We start from the raw sequence: 6,606 nt of genomic DNA on the forward strand, positions 1-6,606 counted from the left end.
CTTAATTATCATTAGCATGAACTTTTGCATCAATAGCCCTGTTAGGAACACCAAAAATGAAATGATAATCAAAATCTAAAGAATGCAGACATTGTGTTTCATCATTTGATTCATTCATAATTGGTTTTTGTTCAAAGAAATTTTCAATTCTTTTAACATAATGATCATCAAAATTAAGATTAAAAGTTTCTTCGATTTATCTGGTTTGTTTGTTTAACACCCTGTATGCAACAGAATTATGAGAATATCCCAGAAATATCCCTTCGTCAGCTTTTGGCTGAAACTTCGAAAGGCTATCCTTGAGATTCATAATGAAGCATCTGCAACCAAAAACATGGAAAAATTTAACATTTGGTTTCCTATTGTTAATGCTTTCATAAGGGGTTATATTAAAATGATGATGAATGAAAGATCTATTCTGAGTAAAACAAGTTGTCGAAACGGCTTCAGCCCAAAGATATTGTGGAAGATTCGCATATATAAGCATAGTTCTTGCTTCTTCATAAAGAGTTATGTTCCTTCTTTTGACAAGACCATTTTTGACGTGCGTAAGGAGGGGAAAAGTTATGAGAAATATCTTTGTCGGTTAAGAACGACTCAAGAACCTTGTTTTTTAACTCAGAGCCATTGTCACTCTTGATCTTACGAACCCTTTTCTTTAAACTCACTTCTATGTGCTTGATAAAATCGATGATTGCTTGAGCTTTTTCTGATTTTAACCGAAAAAAATACACCCAAGTAAACCTGGAAAAATCATCAACAATAACCAAGATGTACCTCTTTTTGTTTAGAGTTTCAACAGTCGAAGGACCACAAAGGTCAATATGAAGAAGTTCCAGTGGTTCAACAATCTTCAATCAACGACAATCGGATGACCTTGTCTATGTTTCTTCCGTTGTTCGCAAGTTGCACATAAAGTATCATTATCAAATTTTAATACAAGCAAACCACGAACATGATCATTGATGACCAATTTATTTAAATTCTTGAAGCTCAAGTGAGAAAGTCTTCGATGCCATAGCCAGCTGATGTCTGATGATGCTTTCGAAAGTAAGAAAATTGAGGGAACACCTACAATAGGTTTGATGTCAAGAGTAAACATATCTCCTTTTCTTTTTGATTTGAGTAAAACCTCTTTTGTGTCTATGTTCGAAATCACACCTCTTTTGAGTAAAACCTCTTTTACTTTGCATTTGTTATTATTTCTAAACTTCACCACTCCAGCATCTTCCAAACATCGAATATCTCTAAGGTTTTCCTCCTTTCCAGTCATGTGAAACAACCACTATCAATGTACCATTTGTCATCATATTTCTCGTCACACAAAACCTGCAATCAGTGAAAGAATTTAGGTCCCCAAGGTTGTTTGTGTCATTGGTTATTAGAGCAAAATGCATGATGAAATGAGGATCCTAAAATCCAATTACGAACTTTTGATTTCAAACTATCAATTAAGTCCACTTCGTTAGAGGAAGGTAGTGAAATAAAATCATTTGATGGTTTAGAATCAACACAAACTTTCCCTTTAACCTTCTCAGTTCATTTCACATCAACTTTTGTTTTTGGAGCAGCTTTCCATTGTCGAATAGATGGATTCGACTCTTTTGATGATGTACTTCCATTAGAAGACTCATTCAAATAACTTTCATAAGCAGCCTTGATTTCTTCTTGTTAAAACTTCAAATTTTGATAAACTTTGCCTTTCATTTCCAACTAGTGATTGATGTTTTTGATATTGGTTGTTCCTTTTGAAAATGAAACATTACTTGGTTTCTTGAAGATGGATTGGGAAATTGAGGTTGGGTGTGTTTAAACATCACATTTTTCTTAGCATTGACATTTAACTTTTCAAATTGATGTTTTGGAAAATTAGATTTGACTTGTGATTGGAAACGATTTTGAAAGTGTTTTTGATAACCAACATTAGAGTGATGAAAAATTTGTGAACCATTCGAAAATCTTTGTTGTTTAGTAAATTGTGAAATTTTCTTTTGTTCATTTGGTTGAAAACCATTTCTTTGAAAATTATTTTGTGAAAATCGTTTGTTTTGAGAATAATGAACAAAATTCTTTGATTGTTAGTGTTTTACAAAATTCTCTTTGTTTAGGTTTTGAATTGGACTTCGAAACTTGTGATTGACTTTTTGACAAATCTTTTTGATTCTGAACGAGTGGTTTTTTAACAAAAGATTTGTTTTGAGATTTTGTTTGATCTGATTTAGACTCAATTGTTTCAGACGATTTATTTGTCAAAACACTTTGCTTCTTTTGAGACTCAATATTTTGCCAATAAACCTTCTTTCTAGCTTTAGTCATCGAAATTCCATGTTATTTTGAAATCTTTTCAATTTGTTCTTTGAAATTGTGACCCTTTTGTTTTGAATTTTGAAAAACGGGTTCATTTGATTGTTTTTCTTCTTTTGGTTTGACAGTTTTAACAACCCTTTTTCTTTGAGGTTTTTGTCTTTGAAAAATAGCTTTGTGTTTTTTGAGATTATTTTCGACAATGCTTTGATTTGAGAAAAATCCTTCTTTAGAAACTTCCTTGTTATTGTCACAACTAGCATTTTTAGCAATGAAATTTTGTCCTCTTGTAAACATCACCTATTGTAAGACTTGTAATCTAAGTGGATATCAGACTCTATGCTCAATCAAAATCATCCATTTGAATCAAAACTCCTAAGTGAAGTTCAAAACCTAATACAATGCATCTCATATACTTAATTATGGGTCTGAAACCATAAATATCCTAGTTCGAATTTAGTATGGACTACGATCCTGTTATTGGGCCTAATGGGCCAGTAAACATTTTATTTGATGATTTTGCGTCAATGAAGCCCATTTGGGCTCTAGTTGGGCCCACATTCGTCAAACCATAGCAATTGGGCCAAGTTGGGCCCAAAATAACTCACTTATTCCCATGGGCCTTTATGGGTCGTTAACCACCCTGTTGAACTATAATGGGCCGTAAACCCATCTTCTCGTTGCAATTGGGTCGTAAACCCCATCCTTTCACCACTTTTGGGCCGTGAACCCATAAGAAGGGCCTAATGGGCCGAGAACCTTCTTATTGGGCCAAAAATTTCTAATGTGTCCAATGTAGGCCCAAACACTTCTTTCTCTCTTTCTTTCTCCTCATTCAAGGCCCATATCCAAAAGATAAAGAAAAAAAAGAAAAAAAAAAGGAAAAAAATTTGTTTTACTGACTAAGTGCCACCTAATTTTTGTATGGTGGGCTTCCATGCAAATATACAACAAATATCAAGGCAATCACATACATCCATGCAACATCATTTCAACACTTCTCTCCTTCTTCTCTCTTCTTCTTATTCACGACCAAAGCCACCTCCCACCACCCTTCTTCATCCAAACTTCTTCAAAACATTCTCCCTCTTTAGCATAAGAATTCCTCCATTCTTTTTAAAAGAAAAACGTGAGGAGGTGTGGATTTACAACAAGTTTTCACCAAAGTTCATCACTTTTGGGTAAGTTACTTCACCATTAAGTTGAATAAATCCATCTTATGTTTAGATCTTCATCAAAACATCACAAATCTTCTGTTATCCTCCTAGAATCATCCTACTTTCGAGGATCCTCTCAAAAAAGATTCTAGGGCCGAGATCCTTCCCAATCTTCATCCAAGACCGAAAACAACAACCCAAAGTGAGTTCATATCCCTATTTTCGGTTTTTACTATGTTTTGGGGGAGAATACAAGTTGTTTTGTGTAGATCTATGCATGTATGCATGATTTTGTGTGTTTTTCATGTTCTATATGTGATTATGTGTTATAAACTCAATGAACTTAAAGATCTACTAAAAGATGATGCTATTTATAGAACATAACACTTATTTCAACTTATCTTACAAGAAAATGGTTTTAAGATACATACAAGTTACTTAAAACTATGAAAATTGCATAAGAGGGCCAAAAGTGACAAAATGACCCAAAAAATGGGTATATTCATGTAACTCACGGTTAGTAGGGGTCAAAAAGGATTATTTTTTCTAAACATGGTTAGTTATGACATTTGAGACCCTACAAGGACTAAAAATGTAAAAATTTTCATAATTGAGGCTTATATGGGCTTCTCATGGCCTTGGGACAAAAATGGTGACTTTTTGGGTTTTTGTGGGCTTAAGTGTCATTTTCAACATAGTTGTGTCAAAAATGTAAATTTTTGCTAAGAAAGACTAAAAATATGAATTTGTTAGAACTTGGGCGAAAAAGATAAAATTATTTACAAATAGGCCAAGAATGCACATTTTCATAAAAATCAAGCCAAAAATGATATTTTGACAAAAAAGGAGTTAAAAATGTTATTTTTACAAAAACTAGCCTTAAATGCAAGTTCCGTTCTTAAAAGGCGCCTAAAATGTTATTTTCACCAAAGATGTGCCCTAAATGTAAATTTTCGGCTTAATGGGCCAAGAAAGTCATTTTTACAAAAAGTGGACCTTTTACGTAATTTTGATAAACTATTGAGCTAAAACCAGCAATATAATAATAAACGGGCTATTTACGTCATTCTCATGTTTATTGGGCCTTATTGACCCATTTATATGTTTGATAGGTCCTATATACTCTTTACATGTTTATTGGACTTTGTTGACCCATTTACATGCTCGATGGACCTTGGATACTCCTTGCGTGCTTATTGGGCCTGTAAATAATATACATGTGAAATGGGCCTTAGTTGTCCTTATATATATATATATATATATATATATATATATATATATATATATATATATATATATATATATATATATATATATATATATATATATAGTGTACCCGCGTGATGCAGCGACAACGAATAGTCTTTTACAATGAATAGTTCCGAGCAACGATTCATTTTTCTATTGGCGAGTAATTGAATATATGTTTTCTCTATCATAGGCGTCAAATGTTTTTATTCGGTGAATACTTTGTTTTTGGTGATGATCTTCTTTCCTTAGTTTTAATATGAAATTCATCTATGAAATGCATCCTATGAAAGTCTTATTTGCTTATGTAATTTGTATAGTATTTTTTTCATTAGTTTTAAGAAAAAAAATAATACTATTATATATTTTGTATAAGTAAGTTGTTAGTTATTTGAATCTAATGTATTTTCATCTCGGTTATCTGGTCGAGGAATAATTTAAAGATAAAAGACGCAACAAAAATCAAAATGCAATGACATTTCAAGTTAAAAAAATAATTTAAAGACCAAACATACAAACTTACACAGACTACAAGAACCATTGGTATAATTTACTCTTTATTTTATTATTTGTCTATTATTATCATTAGAAACACCCATATTATGTATGTTTGCAAAAAACCACTTTTACTATATATGAAAATGTCTATTTTTAATATATTTCAACATTGATCGTATAATTATGATATTTATAAAACTACATCATAAAGATTGTAATATATTTTTTAGAAAATAAATTTCTTTAATATATTTCTATGTCTAACTACAAATAATATTTCTAGTTTTTTGGATTTATGTTAGCATAAAAGTTCAAAAACTATCATCTATAAAATACTTACAAGAGTAAATTACTGAAATGGTCCCTATGGTTTGGTCAAAATTACATATTTGGTCTCTAACTTTTTGTTTGCACTTGAATCGTCCTTGTGGTTTGATTTTGTTGCGTTTTTCGTCCCTTACATACATAAAGTTAGGGACCAAACGTGCAATTTTGACCAAACCATAGGGACGAAAAACGCAACAAAATCAAACCACAGGGACGATGCAAGTGCAAAAAAAAGTTAGGGACCAAACATGCAATTTTAACCAAACCATAGGGACGATTTCAGTAATTCACTCTACTTACAAATAAACGATTAACTTATATTAAAAAATATTATGTTCAAAAACCATCATGGAATAAAGTTTAAATAGCCTAAGAAATTAATTGGGTTTTTTTATTTTAATTATTTTAGAACCAAAATATATATACTCTTGTGAGGTAGGCTTGTTGGCCTCCCATCACCAAGAAATGATTTACCATCTAAGTTTAGTACAAATAAGTAAGATATAATTCCAAATTTGACATTAATGAAAATATGAGGTCTAAAATTTAAATAAACAAAATAAATTTAATATGTAGACGCTTTAAAAATAAGTCGAATTATTATCTTATTTAATTATTTAATAGACTTAATTTCAAAAATGGTCCCTGTGGTATGCAATTTTTTAGGGTTTTGGTCCAAACCATGAGTTTTTTGGTTTTGTGGTCCTTTTGGAATGGTTTATTTGTGAGAATAGTCCCTATACTTAACATCCGTTAAAAAGAATCTGTTAACCCCCTCACGTGCCTTGCACGTGAGGGTATTTCTGTCTTTTTACTTACAGGTACCATTTTTGCATATGGAAAAATAAAACATCCTTTATATATCGTTTTCTTTTCCCAGCTTCTTCCCCAACAAATCTTCTTCCCTAACGTTCTTAACTGTTCTTCCCCAACGACTATTTTTTTCCATTTCTCCTTCCTGACTTGCAATCGAACAATGGTGGTTTGTTTTTATGGAAAGCTTGCTTTGGTGAAAACGTCTTCGACACCACTAAATCCCGGAAGGAGGTTTTATGCTTGCCTTACTAAGGAT

The sequence above is a fragment of the Lactuca serriola genome, chromosome 1 (assembly GCF_051521515.1).
Source record: "Lactuca serriola cultivar US96UC23 chromosome 1, Lser_US96UC23_V15, whole genome shotgun sequence".
Taxonomy (NCBI): Eukaryota; Viridiplantae; Streptophyta; class Magnoliopsida; order Asterales; family Asteraceae; genus Lactuca; species Lactuca serriola.